The 18,352-nt window shown below is 42.4% G+C and overlaps 1 protein-coding gene across 9 annotated transcripts in view; it reads right to left on the reverse strand.

The window, feature by feature from the left end:
• Positions 1-18,352, reverse strand: part of LOC103182354 (casein kinase I) — a 165,958-nt gene that overhangs the window by 60,414 nt on the left and 87,192 nt on the right. The window lies entirely within an intron of this gene.

The raw sequence follows: 18,352 nt of genomic DNA on the forward strand, positions 1-18,352 counted from the left end.
ACCCACTCCACAGGCTGTAAAAGTCCCATATTTCAAGACAATAATAGTCTAGACATTTCATGTCTGCTCGCAATGAGGTAGATGGACCTAAGATATCGAAAAGGTAACTTGTGATGTGCCAGCTACATGGATGTTCTGGAAGTCCAAGTATCTGATTTACTGACTCACAACTGTTTAACCCTGGTCCTCACTTTGGCAAAGAGAACATGGTGTGCTAAATGAAAAGTCAGTGCAAGTTCCTCTCTTCCCACTGCTGTAATACTGACCAATACTCAAGACAACAAGGTGAACGTGGACAGCAAGTAAACTTGACATCAGAAGTTCAATCACTGAGACGAAGAATACTGAACAAGATTGAGCAAGCTCATAACCCTTCTGTCCTGACATACTGCTTTCTACCACCGGAGCAACAATTATATTATTATTATTATTATAACAAGCATCCTCATTACGAGCTAGTTGCGTGTTTCGCAATTTCATTGACTGGCCCAAAATCCACCAATAAGTGCTACGTTCAGTGATCCAGGGTCCTTCCCAAGACCACAACATGTGGTTCTGACATTTCCACAGCTGATAGTTTACAACACAAAGTCAGGTCACCAGCTTTGCTAGTTTATTTCACCACCTTCACACTGTTTTCTCAAAGTGAAAGGTACAATATAAATTTAAATTGTCTTTGTATTTGTTCCCCTAAGCTTCTCGTTAAAACAGTAAAATGGGTTTTCAGACTGAACACTCGCCCCCACAAAAGCACCATTCAATTATTTCCCAGACATTTATCTTCCCTTTTACGAGAATAAAACTCTTAAAAAGAAACCCGTCATTTCCGACATCAGCAGTAAAATGTCAAAATAAATTACTTTAATTTAAAGCACGATTACATCTGCTAGACTGAACAGTAGGTAAGCAGATATTAAAAGGACAAGAAAGATTGCATTCACGGCATAGATTCAAGACATTAACACATTTATGCCAAGTCTCTCTCTCCTACACACACACAGACCATGTTCTGGGCCCTACAATTCAACAGTAATCAGCCAAGATGAGACAGTAAAATCTGACAATCCAGTTGAAGACAAATGAATTATGATGCCTGCTGGCCGATGGATATGTAGACTGTGAAGTGGAGGATAAGTACATAGCCAAGTCTGACACCACCCTTTCCAACTTGCCTATCCAGCTGTTGCACAACNTTTTTTTAATTCTCACTGCAACAGAACAGATTTTTATTCGAAAAGCAGCATCTCAGAACACAATCCAACTCAAAAACAGCAATGAAAACTAGATTTTGAAAAGCATTGCAAGACAGGCAAACTGTATAAAAAACAATCCACTCATCCAGTCTATCGCACTGGATTGCTCAAATCTGGAGCTACAAAATTCTGTACGTAGACTGAAGAAGTTAACCTCCATTCAATTTATGCTGTATGTGTGGACTTAATATCAATGGTTCACTTGGTGTGGATATTTTTTGAACAAAGCATTTGTTTACACCCGCAATTACTTGATGCATCATCAGGAAATGCAACACACACACACACACACAATATGTCTTAAGCTTATCTTCTCTCAGGTCAATATTCAAAGCCAATGGCATAATTATGTCTCCCTTCCTCCAATGGATTTGTTGAAGATCAAGCATTGGAATTTGTCATTACACCTGGAATCTTCCATCAAACTGCAAAGGTTACACCACCCCTCCTGTCAGAACATTGGGCAGAAATTCTCTCTCTCTGTCCCTCTCATACCCCTCAATCTATTTATTCGCCAGATTGCTATCTGTTTCCCTCTTGAATTTGTTCCTGCAATCTGCCTCTCCCACCTTCACATTCAGTGCCATGTGAAATCACCATCTTAAAATACAAATTCAGTCACCACGTGGTACAATATGCACAGCAGAACTTGGTGATTCACAGAACACTAAACCCACGATATGCTTCTATCTCTTCTCTGTAACGACGATAAGATAAACCTGCAGCATCCCAACAGATGCTCAGCAATTAAAAAATATTCAACTGCCAGATTGATCTCAGATTTGTACTCAATCAGCTGATCTCAGCTCGGGCAGCACCAACAATATACAATGCTCATTGCTCATGGGGTGAGGAGGGCAAGACATGCAACAAAAGCTGCTAAAAAGTGTGCAAGGGTATGCACATACACGCTATTGAATTTTCCCAGCACAAAATGTAGTCATTCACACATCATGCCCATGCCACAATCCATTTTGTCCCACTCCTCTATCTTTTCCCATAATCTTATGTACATTTTCTCATCAAAGATGCATTTAGTTCCCATTTAAAAGCTATTATGGATTACACAAATGCTCATAAGCAAATGAGTAAGTTCCCTGCTCCTATCACATCTCCTATACACTCCACTTCAGAATAAGAAGCTCCATTTGGTGCTCAACCTTTTCGCTAATGATGATTTCCTATTTCCTATTCCCTGTATTCATCCACTTTACCAGTCTTAAGTCACCATTCATGACACGTATCTTGCTCACTGCATGCAGCTCCTGCTTTATTCACCCGCAGGGAAAGTTCACTGAGCAGATGACTTGACCATATGTAATCACCCCAGCAGCTGAAGGCTGTGCCACTCACCCAGCCACTGTCAGTGAGATTCAAACTTCCCGTAGCGGCATGACATAATACTATCGTCTGAGACAACCTGGGTCAGACCAATATAAATGAAATCCACAACGCCCTCGTGTCTGCATGGTTGCAAACTGTAAACCTGGTGGCAAAGCAGCTTATTTGCAAGTTAGCAGAGTGAACCTCAATCTGAATCTCAGCCATGATAATGTGATAGATTTCCACAGCTCTATGTCAGCTATAAACATGTCGCAGACGACTAATTCTCCTACTTTAGCTACGACCATGTCATGCTATGCTAAATTTCCCACCTCAGCTCCAAGCACGTCATTGATTACAAAACCTCACACCTCACAAATTACAGTGTTGAAGCTTTGGAATGGACAATGAAACCTGGAGAGATCAGCAAGTCAGCATCCTCCCCCTTCTCCTCCTCCATAGTTGGCAGATGCTAGGTGTTTGTGGCTTTGGGCCTTACCAAAACTCTGACCTGCAATGTCTTAACTCGTCTCAATCAGAGACTTCCAATAGAGGGAAAACACGTGAAATAGCCAACCTTTCACTGAGCAATTTAAAGAAACCCAAAGAGACTTCTGCTATTTTTAATAAAAATAATCACTTAAATGGGATCATATTACACCAGATGTCATAATTAAAGTTGTCTGGTGCTGTAGTCGGGGCACATCTGGAGTACTGCACATACATGTCTAATTGCTGAGAAATAAGGAGGGCTGCGAGGAGAGCCACGAGGATGATCAGTGTTAAAGGAATGAGATATGATCAACAATTAGTCAAGCTGGGGCTCTTCAGTCTTGAAAGGAAAGTCTCAGTGGGGTCATTATAGAGGTATATAACATTTTAAATAGGATTGAGAAAGGAAACCCAGAACCATGCATTCAGTCGGACACATAGCAAGAACAAACAGGAAGACAAGAGGTTTTAGGGACGCAAAGGGAAATTTCAGGGCAGATACCAGGAAGTATTTTGTTACTCAAAGGATAATGAAAATTCGACCAGGTTATCAGGAAGGTTGCTTGAGGCCAGGACGCTGGAAAAGGAACATTTAATTTCATCCTCCCAGAATATCCACCCTACTGTCCTCTCATTACTGTAATGAGAGGTCAGTAGGGTGGATATTCTGGAAGGATAAAATTAAATGGATTGAAGGGCCTTCTTCATCTAAATCTCTCTTGCAATCTTGTAATATATTAATCCTCCCAACATTTTCCTTATATTTGTATTATATAATTACTTGTAAATATACAATTACTTACAGTAAACTACTGATACTCAACCACATCCCTACCCAATTCCTTACCTCCCAGCTCCACCTCTTCGCCCCTCTACTCACTGATATCATTAACCTCTCCCTGTCCTCTGGTACTGTTCCCACCCCTTTAAAAACCGTTGTCATCATTCCTATCCTTAAAAAACCCTCCCTGGACCCTTCTCTACTTCCTAACTACCGCCCCATCTCCAACCTCCCCTTCCTCTTCAAGGTCCTGGAATAAGTTGTTGCTTCTCTGCTTCACTCCTTTCTCTCCCTTCACGAAACACTCCAATTGTGTTTCCGTGCCATCCACAGCACAGAAACCGCTCTGGTCAAAATGACAAATGACAATTCTGTCCATCTGCAACCAGGGCTCCCTCTGCCCCTCATCCTCCTTGATCTCTCTGCTGTTTTCAACACCGTCGAACACTCTATCCTCATCTACCGCCTCTCCTCTCACCTCAACAGCGCTGTCTTTGACTGGTTCAGATCGTACCTCTCACACCGCCTGCACTTCCATCTTCTCAAACGTCTTCTCCTCTAGCCCCCAAACCGTCTTGTGTGGCATTCCTCAAGGTTCTGTCCTTGGTCTCCTCCTCTTCAACATCTACATGCTCCCTCTTGGTGACATCATCTGCAGACATGGGGTCAACTTCCACATGTATGTGGATGACACCCAATCTATCCCTCTGTCTCCACCTTTGAATCCAGGACCACTGCTGTGCTGACAGAATGTCTGTCAGACATCAAGTCCTGGATGAGAGCGAACTTACTTCAGTTGATCGTCAACAAGACCGAGGCCCTCCTGATTGGCTCCCGTCAGAGCCTCCTTACCTCAGGCGCTGACAGCATCACTATCCATGGTTGCACACTCCACCTTGCTAAGCCAGTCCGGAACCTTAAGGGTCTTGTTTGACCCTCAACTATCCTTTCTACCCCACATCTGCGCCATGACCCGCTCTGCCTTCCCTCACCTCCTCAACGTCGCCCGGCTCCAACACTGTCTCACACCACAGGCCGCCGAAACCCTCATACACGCCTTCATTACACCGAGGCTCGACTACGCAAACTCGTTGCTTGTCGGTCTCCCCAACTCCTCCTTCCACAGGCTGCAGATCATCCAGAATTCTGCAGCCTGTGTCCTCTCCCACCCTAGACTCCGCGACCCTATCACCCCCATCCTTGCCCAACTCCTTTGGCTTCCCATCACACAGAAGATCGTGGTCCCCATCTTCAAAGCCCTCTACAATCTTGCTTCCCCCTACCTCTCCGACCTCCTAACCCCCTACCAACCTGCTCGCTCCGTCCGCTCAGCGGGCTCCGGCCTGCTTCATGTCCCCCGCCTCGCTAGCCTCACTATCGACTGGCAGGCTTTCTGCCACTCTGCACTCACCCTCTGGAACTCCATCCTGCAGCCACTCCGTCTTGGCCCCTCCCTCGCCACCTTCAAGACCAAACTCAAGACCCTCCTCGTCGACCGTGCTTTCGATCTCCCTGGTTCCCTCCCGCCCTCCCAACCCTCAGCTCGGGTCCGTAACTGGGACGTCCTCCCGACGTGAAAGGCGCTATACAAATGGTGACTATCTTGGCATGAGTACTCCTGGGACTCTAGGGGTTGCTGTGGCTAGGAGGACCTACACCAATAAATGCTGTTAGTGTGACAGAGTGGCCACAGCCTCCTTAACTGCCAGTTTATTTGTTAAAACTTGTTTATGTACAGTATAAATATAAGTTTATGTGCCTTTAAGACAAATTTTTGCTTACTGTGCTCATTTTAACAACCTGAATCACTCAAGAGTTTATCAGGCAGAACCTCACTGACGGCAACATCTAAAATTTCTATGCACAAGATATTTCGTCACAACAATCAAAACAGCTACCATGCAGCTGGCAAAGGGCGACATTTTCCCCCAATACCAGGCCACTCTGGCAAGTTCGCTTTCACAGCTGGCTGAACGGTACAGGTAAGTTTGTTCCGATGATATATACAATATTTTACTCACAGGGATGTATAGATGTTATAAATGATTGATGGAATAAGTGGAAGGGCCCTTATTCACATTTTTGCATGGGAAGCGGACAGGATATGGACAGCATGTCATGATATGAGCCAGGGTCTTATAATCAGGAGTTTACTGTAGTTTCTATCTTCCTCCCACAGGTGTACTACTCCCTAACCAATAAATGACATGCTGTGAGTGCATGAGTGCTCTGAGCCTGTGCTAACAGTGATCTGTGACAAATGAGGTAAGAGAGTCCCATATCTCTTCTCCCTGCCTTTAATGACAGAGCCAAGCTCTGGAGGGTGGCTGAAGAGTGGTATGCTGGCAAAACAACGAGTGGTGGAACAAAAGCAAACAGCATCACCTGCATTAATAACTTACTTCACAAGATTATGTAAACAGCACATCAGTTGAGAGCAATCACAGGATATAGCTGATATGATCACCTATTGCTTTGTATCATGATTTCTTCCTGTTGCAATGATCTTATCAAGATTTCCCTGCAATATATTTGTAAATCCTGCAGTAAGGTTACAAATTAAGACTTTAACATTTTACTCAAAGGAAACCTCTGGACAATGTTGCCTTCAGTTGGAGGATCAGACATACCTCAACCACCAATGACACAAAACTAATGGAATCCCAACCAAAATAAAATGTTAAGCTAAACTATAATTTTACTGAATAATTTAGCAAGTGTCAGCCTGGCTCAGTTGGTAACACTCTCATCTCCGAGTCAGAAGGCTGTGAATTCAAATCACATGTCAGGACTTTCAATTTTCAAATCTATGCTGACACTCCAGTGCAGTGCTGTGGCAGTGCTGCGTTGACGGAGGTGTCGTCCTTCGCATAAGATGTTAAAATAAGGTTCTGTCTGCCTGTTCTGACGATGTTAAAGATCCTATGGCACGATTCAGTAAGGAGTTTCTTTCAGTACCCTGGCAAACCAGCTCCTAGATAAATTTGTTCATTCACATCATGGCAATTTGTGGGACATTGCCATGCACAACAGTAAAATCTTATGAAGCTTTGAAACGTTTTGATGACATGAAAAGGCACTATATCAAATACAAGTGTAATTATGTGTATGCCAGCAAATGGAGGAGCTCTTCTTTTCGTTGTTCTATTACTACATGGTGTTGCATTTTGGGGAGAGGGGAAAAATAGCCACAGAAATATCAGGGGGAAAAAAAAGAGCGTGAGCAAATGAAGACGAGGTCACAACAAACATCAATCTGGAGACATTGTCTGAACTGGTTTCACAATGTAAGATAGATGTTCATTAGTAACATTTATTGTCTGCCCCATTTATTGATTTTACTATCGTGTAAATTCCGCACAGGCCTCTTCACACAGAGGCAGAATGCAATCTGCTGGCTTAGTTGCACCTTGAAGTCAGTTTGTTTGGCCTTGGAGTGACACACCAGTACAATCTCTATTAGCAAGCGGGATCAGAGTGATGAGTGTGCCCAACAAACCATACTTCAAGCAGAATGGTCTCTCTCCTCCCCCACCATTCCCTGTGTACATCACACAGACCAATTCCTAAAGCAGCCCAAGCGATCAGGCCCAAATCTAAAGTAGCCACAGCAACAAAAACCACAAGTACAGAGCAGGAAACATACCACAGTCTTTTTGAAGTCACAACTTTTATTTTGTGCCGTGCAAGTTTCTAAATGTCCAAGGGAGGAAGCTATGTACAGGTCAGCAATGATTGTTCAGCCCATATCCTGAGCCCAGATACAGGAAGCAGAAGGGTAACATTATTTATTCGAAGAGGGGGATTGCAGGAGCACCTCGGGATGTGGTGCTGCAAACATCTCCTGAAGCAACAACAGCACTTGCTTGCCTTATTTACACTGCAGGGACAGGCTATAGTTCTGTAGTGCAAACACGCTGTACGAGTTTCACACTGGTGTAAGAAAGAGTTAATAGAATAAGTTGAAGGTCAACAGAATGAAGCATTGGCGGAATATGCTGCACAGTTCAAGCACACAGCAGTACTAAAAGAGGATCCGGCGGATTTAAACTGAAACCAATGTATTCTGTAGGTTTGAAACTGGAATAAAAGCAGCGTGGGTGTCGTTTCCCAGTATTGTGTACAGACAAATCTAGTTTCTGTCTTTTCTAGCTAACAATTACATTACAACTGAACCAAAGATCCTCTTCCACCAAAATTCCGCTTGTTAGCAAATGGCAGCAAATTTAAAGTCCAAAAGAAATGAGAGCAAAGACTAACAACATAAAAACTAAGCACTCTGGGATGCCACCCAGGGTGGAGGGCGCAATATAAACAAACGCAAGTTGTTGTCTTGCATAGTCAGCCAAACACTTGGCAAAATGCAATCTCACAGTACCGTGTATTGCATGCTGAACAAGTAAAACAAGATATACAACATTGAGAGCAGCTCCTTGTGAGTGAACTGTCTAATGTAACATTTAGTGCACATAGACCTGTAAGGTAGCTGCCCAACACTCAAGAGTATCAACTTTTAAACCCACTGCATCCTTGTTCAGTGTTGTAATGTGTGCAGTGCCATAATAAGATAGCAGCTAATCATACATTTGGCTGAATATATGGTCTTTGACTGTGCACAAATCTCTTCCTATTCCACAGAAGTCCTCAGACTCAGAATACTGCACTTTTACTGTTTAAAGGGATTAAGTAAAGCTATCTACGTGACAAAACATTCATTAGGTCACCTCTCTCCATAATGCATTCACAAGCCCAGTAAAAGCTAAAAAAAACAAGGAATGATTATTAACTTGTATGTGCTTATGCTTCGTGTAAGCACCAATATTAAGAGACACTAATTTAAGAAACTGTGAGTACCAGTTGCTCACATACTGAAACAGATAATCGCCTTCACTTTCTGACCCCTGGTCATCTGAACTGCCTCCCTGAAGGGCACATCTTGCTTACCTAATTCCGGAAAGTATTAGGTCCAGGTTGGCAAGCGAGAGAACAAGCCCTGGCTCTTGCCAACGTGCGCCTAATACTTTCCGAAATTAGGTAAGCAGAATGCATCCCTCCAGGGATAGAGTGCGCATTCCATTCCAACAATCTATCTCTGGGATTTCCATGTGGGGGTGGCATGCATGGAAATCTCAGCTTGGTTTGGATACTTTTCAGCATGGTTTCCTCATGTGTCAGACACTCGGCTGACCATTAAAAAATGATCTGCGGTGCTCCTCAGGGCTCTACCCACCTTTTCAGCTACAAGCTCCTCTTTGGTAACATATTCATAGGCACGGGTCCATTTCCACATGCACATGGATGCCACCCAACTCAGTGTCCAACAACAAAACAACAATTTAGACTTAAATAAACACCTTTCAAGTAAGAGGAAATCTCAAAGCACTCTACAAAGTCTCAGTGCGAGCCTGAGCTGGAAGCAGGGAGATGGCCCATAGAAGTGTTGAAGAGAAAAGGTTTTAGGCAGGTTTTCAAAGTTGAAATGGGGGGGAGGAGGAAGGATTTGGAAGAGAATTCCACTAAGGTGGGACAGTGGCTGAAAGTTCACCCACTTTCATTCTAACCTTCAAATGCCTTCATGCCCTTAACCCAACTACCTCTACGATCTCAGGTTGTCCTACTGCCCCTCATTCGCTTTGCCCTGCTAACTTGGGGCTGTGGTATTAGTGCCAGTCCATTTAAATGGTGTTATGGAATAGTGTTATTATTACTAATTCACAGATAAATTCCATCCATTATCATGGGAGTCCTGTAGCTCAATAGGTAGAGCACTCGCTTCAACCACAACAACTTGGATTTATATAGCGCCCTCCACTCCGGACGGCGTCTCAGAGCGCTTGGCAAGCAAGAGACATGGGTTTGATTCCCAGCATGGCGAAACGTTGGGCAAGTTTGTAATAATAATCCTTGTACTCCACACAACTCTGTTTACCTAGCAGTAAGTAGGAACCTGGTTGTTAGTCAATTGGTGGATCATGTTTCCAGGGGTACTATAATTCCTTCAAAAAAATATAGAATAATTAGGTCACTCAATCCATGATTGTTTGTGGGAGGGACACTGCTGTGCGCAATTGGCCGCCACGTTTTAGAAATTTTAGAAATGTAGGTGAACTAGTTGATTCACTGGCCAGGTCTCAGCATGAAGTTTTCCTGCCGTGTTTCGCCCACAAAATATATAGTCAATTCAGTATATTCTGTGAGGTGCTATTAATATCATAGCATATTATAGTACACTGTAGTGAATTATAGTATATTATCATGTCGGGTTGCGTTTACACAGCAGTTATTTCATTAGTAAGCAGAACACAATCTTCATACTAGTTTGAAGACAAATGAAAATGTAACCCTAACACAGTGAGTCAGGACCTAAAGTTACAATTTAACAATAGAGCAGATTTCTGCCAATTTAAGAAATTTGAGGCATGAAACACATTCTGCTGTTCAGATGAAGCTTCCTGTCTGCTGGCTTTTGTCCTCCTTTTCAGTCGGATTTCCTTCTTGTACAGAATGCACCTCATTTTTATTTTAACATCACAATTTATAGCCATAAATAGAATAATCATTTGTGTTCCTGGTATCCGTTCTCCCCAGTTTGTTCTTACAACCATTTTTTGAGGGAGTCAGCCGGGTGTGTGACTCATGTGGAAACCCATCACCATGCTTAAGAGTATCCAAACCAAACAGAGTTCCATGCATCCCACCTACACATGGAAACTCCAGCGATATTGATTGGAATGCAAAGCACTGTCCAACAAGCTTTCCCAATGCTTGTCCAGCTAGGACCACCCTATCCGTTGGGGCTTTTGCTTGCATGGTTACTAGGAGTTGAGTGAGAAGAATCTCTTCCCCCGGTGACTGTGTGCCCTTTCAAGACCTACTGATAAGCCATGCTGGCTGGGCTGTCAGCCGCAGTGCCCTATTGTACTGCAGACCCGTCTGGCTAATGAATTGATTACTGAGACCGCCACAGAGGGTTGGCTGGATTCCTCCATTCCGTTGCCATTCTTACAACCAAGGAGGTGAATAATTTCCCAAAGCAGTCGCATGTTTAGCCCTGTCGTAAATAAAACTGCTTGAACTTATTGTGTAGCCCAGTTATAACAAGGTATTAGGATCCACAAAATCGCAACCAACATTATAGCTCCCTCCTCTTAAATAGTGCTGTAAGATCTTCGACATTCACCTGAACGAGCAGACTAGCCATTGGTTTAACATCTCATCGCAAGGATGGCACCTCCAACAATGCAGCACATCCTCTGCACTGTACTGGAATGTTAGCCTACACTGAGTTCAAAATACCGACGATAGCCTTTGAGATCACTGAGTAAGGAAAGGGGAATTTAAGAGCAATGACCAAATCCTCTGTCAAATCAACAGCTTTGAAAGTCTAGGTAAAAGTACTGAAGGGAGAGAGTTCCATCCAGCCCTCGCATGTTGGCTAAAGCATTGGATTGTAGCAGATCAAATAAATGCAGATTCTGATTAGTTTCAATTTAAAATAATAAAGTACCTGACAGATCACATCAAAATACCTCATGCATCACTTTAAAATGCAGTCACTGAGGTCATGTAGCAGCAGTCAAACCCCCAATGTGACAAATTGCCAAATTTAATTTATTTTTGGTGCATTTGGATGCAGAAGAAATACTGGACAGAACTCTTGGAAAACTCCCTTCTTTGAACACGTTTCACAGGACATTTAATATCCACCTAATCCCCAGATCAGGCAGCCAGGCCTTGGATTTAATGTCACCATTGAAGAATAGCATGTCCAACAATGCTGCATTCCCCGGGTACTACACTGAAGCTTCAGGATACATTAACAGCTGGTATGTGGCTCGAATCCACAACTACTGACATTCACTTCATATTAAATGACACTAAGGCAAGAGAATCAAGCAGCAGTCATAATTTTCAGTGATTGGGTATGTGTTTGTGTGATACACTCACGGTGTGTTCAATATAGCAGTCTTACTTGGTCAAAGATTTATAATACTGTAGCAGATGCCAACACTAAGAGCAGGAAGTAGAGCAGAAGACCCACAGTGTTCCTGCCTATCAAGTTCAGGGGGAGCTTTGGAACACATGGCACTGGATTTCTTACTAACCACCTGTTTGGCCATATATTTGTCCAATTTTGATTTCCTCAAGAAGTGACACGACCAGTGTGTAATGAGCAACAGTGCTGCAGGAAGTTAAGTCTTTCTCCGGATTTATTTTAGTTGATGACTGCTGCTTTGTAAGTAGACAAGGTTCTGAGGCTCAATATTTCCTGTCAGCTTTCTGGTTTTCTCTGTATTATAATTTATTGCAGTTTGTGTGCATTTGCGGCTCAGGTAATAGTACAGTTCAAAAAGTGTTGCAGGGAAATTGAATTACAGGAGAAACCTGGTTTATATTACTGTAAAGACTATTTGAAAAAACATGGATTTTCATAGGTTTAAACAATGCTTACATTTGATTTGTCTCCTTATGTCATCGTTGAAACATCTCAAAGGGCTTCACAGGGTTTACTGCAGTGACTGTTTTTTTACAGCAGCTACTTTGCTTACAGCAATGTCCCAGAAATAGCCATGATGTGAATGAACATTTTTTTTAATCTGAATAATTGTTGTACAGGACACCAGGCAAACATTCCCTTTGCTTTTGAATAGTACCACGGTATCTTAATTTCCATTTGAACAAGGGGACCTTGGTTTAATAACAATAATAATCCTTGCATTTATAACAGATTATCACATCGTTGAGACGTCTCAAAGCGCTTCACAGAATATATTGTAAAGTTGACTGTGTATTTTGTTAGCAAAATGTGGCAGCCAGTTGCGCACTGCAGTGTCCCACAAACAGCCGTGGAGTGGCCAACCTTTTTTTGAAACGTGTCATCTAAGATCTGAACGATGATATTAATGAACTGGAGTGTCAACCTACACTGTGAGCTGAAACTTCCAACGTGGGGATTGAATCCACAAACTTTCTGTCACAGAGGCAAGAGTGCTACCAACGAAGCCAGGCTGATGCCCAAAGTGTTCACAGGCATAAACAAACATTGGTAGATGTAGCAAAAAGCACCTCCAGAAGCTGAGAAAAAATGCTACTTGAAATACTGGGTGGTCCTTGTTACAGCATCACAGGAGATGATCAGATCAAGGCAGCCCTTCATCCCACTACAGCAACCAGATGTTTCTTAACTGAGACCAGTGGTCCAGCCTCAATCACCTTTCCTCATAACCTGCTGGGTTACTTCTATGTAAAGAAATACCTTTTGGTGCCTGTCCTAAAAGTTACTTCATAACCTCATACCCAATCCCATACAGTCACTCAAGTTTACAATATAGTCAAACCTGTTAAAGCAACCACCTCTATTCAGCAACCACCCGCTGTCAACAACCAATTGGAGCAGTACTGACCGATTTACCATAATTAACCACATCTCTTCAGTAACCAGAGGACACATTTTTTTTAGTCCTGTTGGTGTCCAGACAACAACAAAATTACATTTGTATAGCGCCATTCACGTCGGGGGGACGCTGAACAGAGTACAGCATTTCAGACCTGAGCTGGGGTTGGGGGGGTAAGGGAGAGGAGGGGAAGGGGGTATGGTCGAAGAGGAGGGTCTTGAGGCGGGACTTGAAGGAGGCTAAGGAGGGGGTGAGGCGGAGTGAATGGGGGATGGAATTCCAGAGGTTGGGGGCAGAGTGGGTGAAGGCTCTCCTGCCAATGGTGGGATGGGTGGGTCAGGGGACGTGAAGCAGGCCACAGCCGGTTGAGCGGAGGGAACAGGCAGGTTGGTAGGGGGTTAGGAGGTCGCAGAGGTAAGGTGAGACGAGGCCATGGAAGGCTTTGTATGTGAGGACCAGGATCTTAAACTGGATCCTCTGAAGGATAGGGAGCCAGTGGAGTTGGGCGAGAGTGGGGTAGATGGGGTCACGGAGTTTGGTGCGAGAGAGGACAGGGACTGCAGAGTTCTGGATCATCTGCAGCCTGTAGAGGGAGGAGTTGGGAAGGCCGACAAGCAGAGCGTTTGCATAGTCGAGCCTGGAGGTGATGAAGGTATGAACAAGAGTTTCAGCAGCCTGAGAGGTGAGGTAGTGGCGGAGTCGGGCGATGTTACGCCCTTTTCAGTTGCGTTGGTGCATGCTATAATAATAATAATCTAGCGGAAATCTACAAGCAGACCCACAAACATTTTTGACCGTGGATACAGTAACAATTTATATTTTGTAAATGTTTTGTTACATTATTAAAACTGATTTATGGTTTGTACATGCACTGTATTTTTCAATACACTTAGAAATTCAACACACACCAACAAGCCCTTGCTCAGAGGCCACCCTTATATAAAGGCTACTTTGGTCCAGGCTCCTGAGTGATTGCTGAAAACAGATTGAACTGTGTATCCTGTGAAGCACTTTGTGACTCCACCCGACATAAAAGACAGACACTATTCGAAATGCAAGGATTATTATTTCCTCTGTCTGGGTCAGCATCTTCGATTCTAGTTCGCCAAATCAAGTACATTTTGTAGTTTACTACTTCAGCCGGCACACAGTGCACCATAACCCTGGCTTCCCTGCATGGTGTTTCTCAATATCAACTAGATATATCTGACCAGATTTAGTCCAGTAATGAAAAACAAAACATCAACAACAAAAGACTAAAAATGAACTCTTGATGCGGAAAATAATCCTTAATCCCCTAAATCCCGTCTCTAATTTTGTCATTGCTCCTGTATACTAATATTCTTGGAAACATAACTAAAAGCTATCATTAATAATAGTTAATAGGATGAACTGCTTGCAAATGCATTTTCACTTAGAGATGAATTGTACATGTTCTAAAAATCAACTTACTATTATAAATGTCGGCTTTAAAACTACACAAAAGCTCAGTACAAATCCGTGCACCATTTCAGTTCATTACAGCTGACATTAGGGCCTACGTGGTGAGAGCAAAGCCTAAATTCAATAGATTTGCAATGAAAGAGGTTTAATGTATTTTAAATACCATGAAAGCAATTTCCCACTAAAGACATCCTGCATAGCAGTGATAAATCCTTTTTTTCAAAAGAGCAGCTATTAGTAAATGCAGCAACATTTCATATTCTCCTGAAAGATCTCTCAGCACCTTATTCCTCTTACAATAGGGGGTTCTTAACCTACAAGCATGTTCTGCTGCTCCTGTGCCATCAATACAGCATAGCAAGCTCAATGTTCACTCAATCTCCTTCACCACCTACCACCCGCTGGTCAGAGACACAGTAATGACTTTCCGTTATGCAATATCTCTGCAGCACTGTTACCGGACAGACGTTCCACAACTAACTTGCTCTACATAGCATCAGAGGACCGTCTGCCGGAATAAAGAGATTAGTTCATCCCTTTCAAGACTATAATGAGAACGTATCAGGTAGCTATTCGCAAATAAATCTTCCTGGCAATCGCAGAGCAATCTCACACCAAGTACTTGTTCTCTTAACTCCAAAGACAAAATAGTTTCTCCCCCACCCCCCCCCAACAAATTATTATTCTAATAATATAAACCCTCATGTTACAGAAGGTGCAAAATAATAGTTGATTTACGACTGTACTGTAAATATTCTCTAATGTTAATACACCCTCTTAATCAATGGTATCAAAATACTAGCAGGTTTCCAAAGCGGATTGAGCCTACAACAATGAATCAATGGCCATGCATCCCTTGCTAAAGTAGTCGCTCCCAGTGTGCACTATAAAGATTTATAGCACAAAACTGCAGATCAGCAATTTCCTTTTCTAAAACCACAGGTTACACTACGAAGGAGACTTAAAAACGCGTGCTCAGGGGATTAATAAATAAAAACACGCCCGGCAGTAATTTTGGAACACAAATGTTAACTGCACAAGTGAAGAAATGCAGTTCTTCTTCCCCCCCTTCTCAATTTTCTTCCATTTATTTTCCTGTAGGCTCAGGCTGGGTTACTTTATTATGCTCAGGCAGAAAGTACTGACTCTATTCAATCATAGAGCTTTCACAGCCAACCCCCTCCCTCAGCAGTCCATTACAAAAATAATAATCCTTGCATTTCAAATAGTGACTTTCACATTGGTAGGATATCTCAAAGCACTTCACATGCCGAACTATAAGTGGAGTGACTGTGTATTCTCTAGGTAAACACACAAGGAATTTGAACTGGAGTGAGGACTGTGCTGCTCAAATACGGCAGCATCATTCGACAAACAACAAGGTGAGTTAACCAATTAATTAGTGTTTGGGGAGTAAATATGGACAAGGACGACATACAATCTAAAATAATCTGGAAGGAAACTGCACTTTGCTTTGCTCAAAAGACAGGTGGAACCTTGGACCTCAATTGACTGTTTAGTTGCATTGCTGATGGTAAAACTGAGTATAAAAGCACCAAACATACTATACTCTTATTGAAAAGCAACTGAGGCCTTCCTGTATGACCACCAGCTGAGTTCAGATGTTGAATAATGAGCAGATTTACAGAAATAACTACTGGAAAAATGACATCTCAGTGTAGTCACAGGAGAACTATTATAATTGTGATGGGGCCAGTGCCCTGCATTGTTGCAATATCTCTAGTTTGGTAACTACATTGAATACAGGTAAGTGCTACAGATCCACAAAGCCTGTAACTGCACATCTGCTTCACATGAAAGAGAGAGAGGAGAAAGAAGGGCCGACTGACACAGTATGGTACGCATAAAATATTCATATGCCTATGCAGAACACATTGGTACACTCCATTGAGACAAATATGGGATGTTCCTCCAGGGGTCGCAAATTATCTCAACCAATTGTTTTCCATTCCACAAAAATGTTTTATGCCATTCTGTGGTACACTTCGCTTCAGTACTGTGAAGAATGGAGTTAGTTGGACTTCTGGCAAATAATGGAGACTTCTTGCTATTTTGGAGCATGAATAACAATTTGTATGAATAACATACTTTTAAAAAATGTTAAGAAAACATTCAGTACCAACAGAGTACAGTGGTACAGAATTATTAAGGTGCCAAGAAACACACTTGGATCATCATCTTTAGCCTTTTTGTAAGGGTTGGCATGCCAATAGTTCCCTACCCAAACCATGGGTTGTAAAATGTTTCAATAACAAATAAGTAGCAATTTATGTTGAGGAATGGTACTTCTGTGTCAGCTGTATGAAAATAAATTTTGTGCACAACAGACGGAGTATGGTCAGAAGTAGTACGTCAATATTTCCCCAGAAAAAGAGTGCACATAACAGAACAATTCAATGGTTCATTGTGCAAGACCAACTGTTAGCACTGCACTTACATCGATTTAGGTAGATTGCACAGTACAGAAATAGCCCATAGAACCAACTAGTCCTTGCCGGTGTTTCTACTCCATAGGAGTCTCCAATCACTTATCCTTACCCCCCACATCCATATCCTTCCATTCCCTTCTCCATCATGTGTATATCTAGCTTCCTCAAGTAAGCTCAAACACAGCTGGATGTTTTCAAAGTTATGCCCAAACGCCAACTTTTTTTTGACCAAAGATATTAAAAACAAATTATTGTGGAAAAATATTTTCTTGAGTTGTCGGTTCAAATTCATTTCACCAAACTCACTACCACACATCCGGTGCGCGTAGAATGGAGGAGCAGGTCACTGAGCACTTCTGACTTTCATTCTCAATTTTAAATATTTTCACAGAGTGAAATTAAAAAAAGCCATTTGGTCGAGGGAATTTGCGATCCCTGGAAGTATGTACATGCCATATTTGTCAGTTGCCAAAAAAACCCTGCAATATACCGCATAAACAGCGTAATCCTAAACGTGTTTAAAAAAAGCACTCACTTGCAGCCATCTACACTTCTGCTGTCAATGTACTGAGCAGGTCAGAAGGGAAAAAAAAGTTAAAACAGTAAGGAATTTTATCCAAAACCAGCTGGGATAAAGAAGAGATTGCTTTGAAGACAAGTTGCACTAAAGACTGTCCAGAAAAGTTAAGATCAAAGGAGACATAAATTTTTATTTCCCCCCACCCTCAACTCTACTAACTGCTGGGCACAAGAAGCATATATTATTTATATAAATTTCTGAAGTTATTTCCCATTTCCTTTTAAGTCTCTCCCTCAGGCCAAGGACTGGCAGACAACCAGCTCCTCCAATACCCCCGTTATACCAGTGAAGAAAAAGACAGGGCCATTCCAAATTTCCTCTGCTAGATAGTTTCCAGATGCCATCAAGCACACTGACTAGTTCTTGCGAAACAAGCAAAGTCAATGTTTTGCATACAAACATTAGTGAGCAATCTCTTGCTGGATTATGTGAAACTTCGCCTAGATTCTCTCAGTTATGTGTGCTACCAGTACAGAGACACATAGGTATGCTGTAGTAGGTAAAGGGAAGTAAGGGGAAGTGGTAAAAATGCTGAGGCCCAAAATTCCACCCAGTCTCAAACAGTAAGACCATTTAGAATTTAAGATCGAGCTGAATTATGGAAAGTTCTTAAATTCCTTAATTATTTTGGAAGC

This window comes from Callorhinchus milii, unplaced genomic scaffold (assembly GCF_018977255.1).
Source record: "Callorhinchus milii isolate IMCB2004 unplaced genomic scaffold, IMCB_Cmil_1.0 Scaffold1, whole genome shotgun sequence".
Classification (NCBI taxonomy): Eukaryota; Metazoa; Chordata; class Chondrichthyes; order Chimaeriformes; family Callorhinchidae; genus Callorhinchus; species Callorhinchus milii.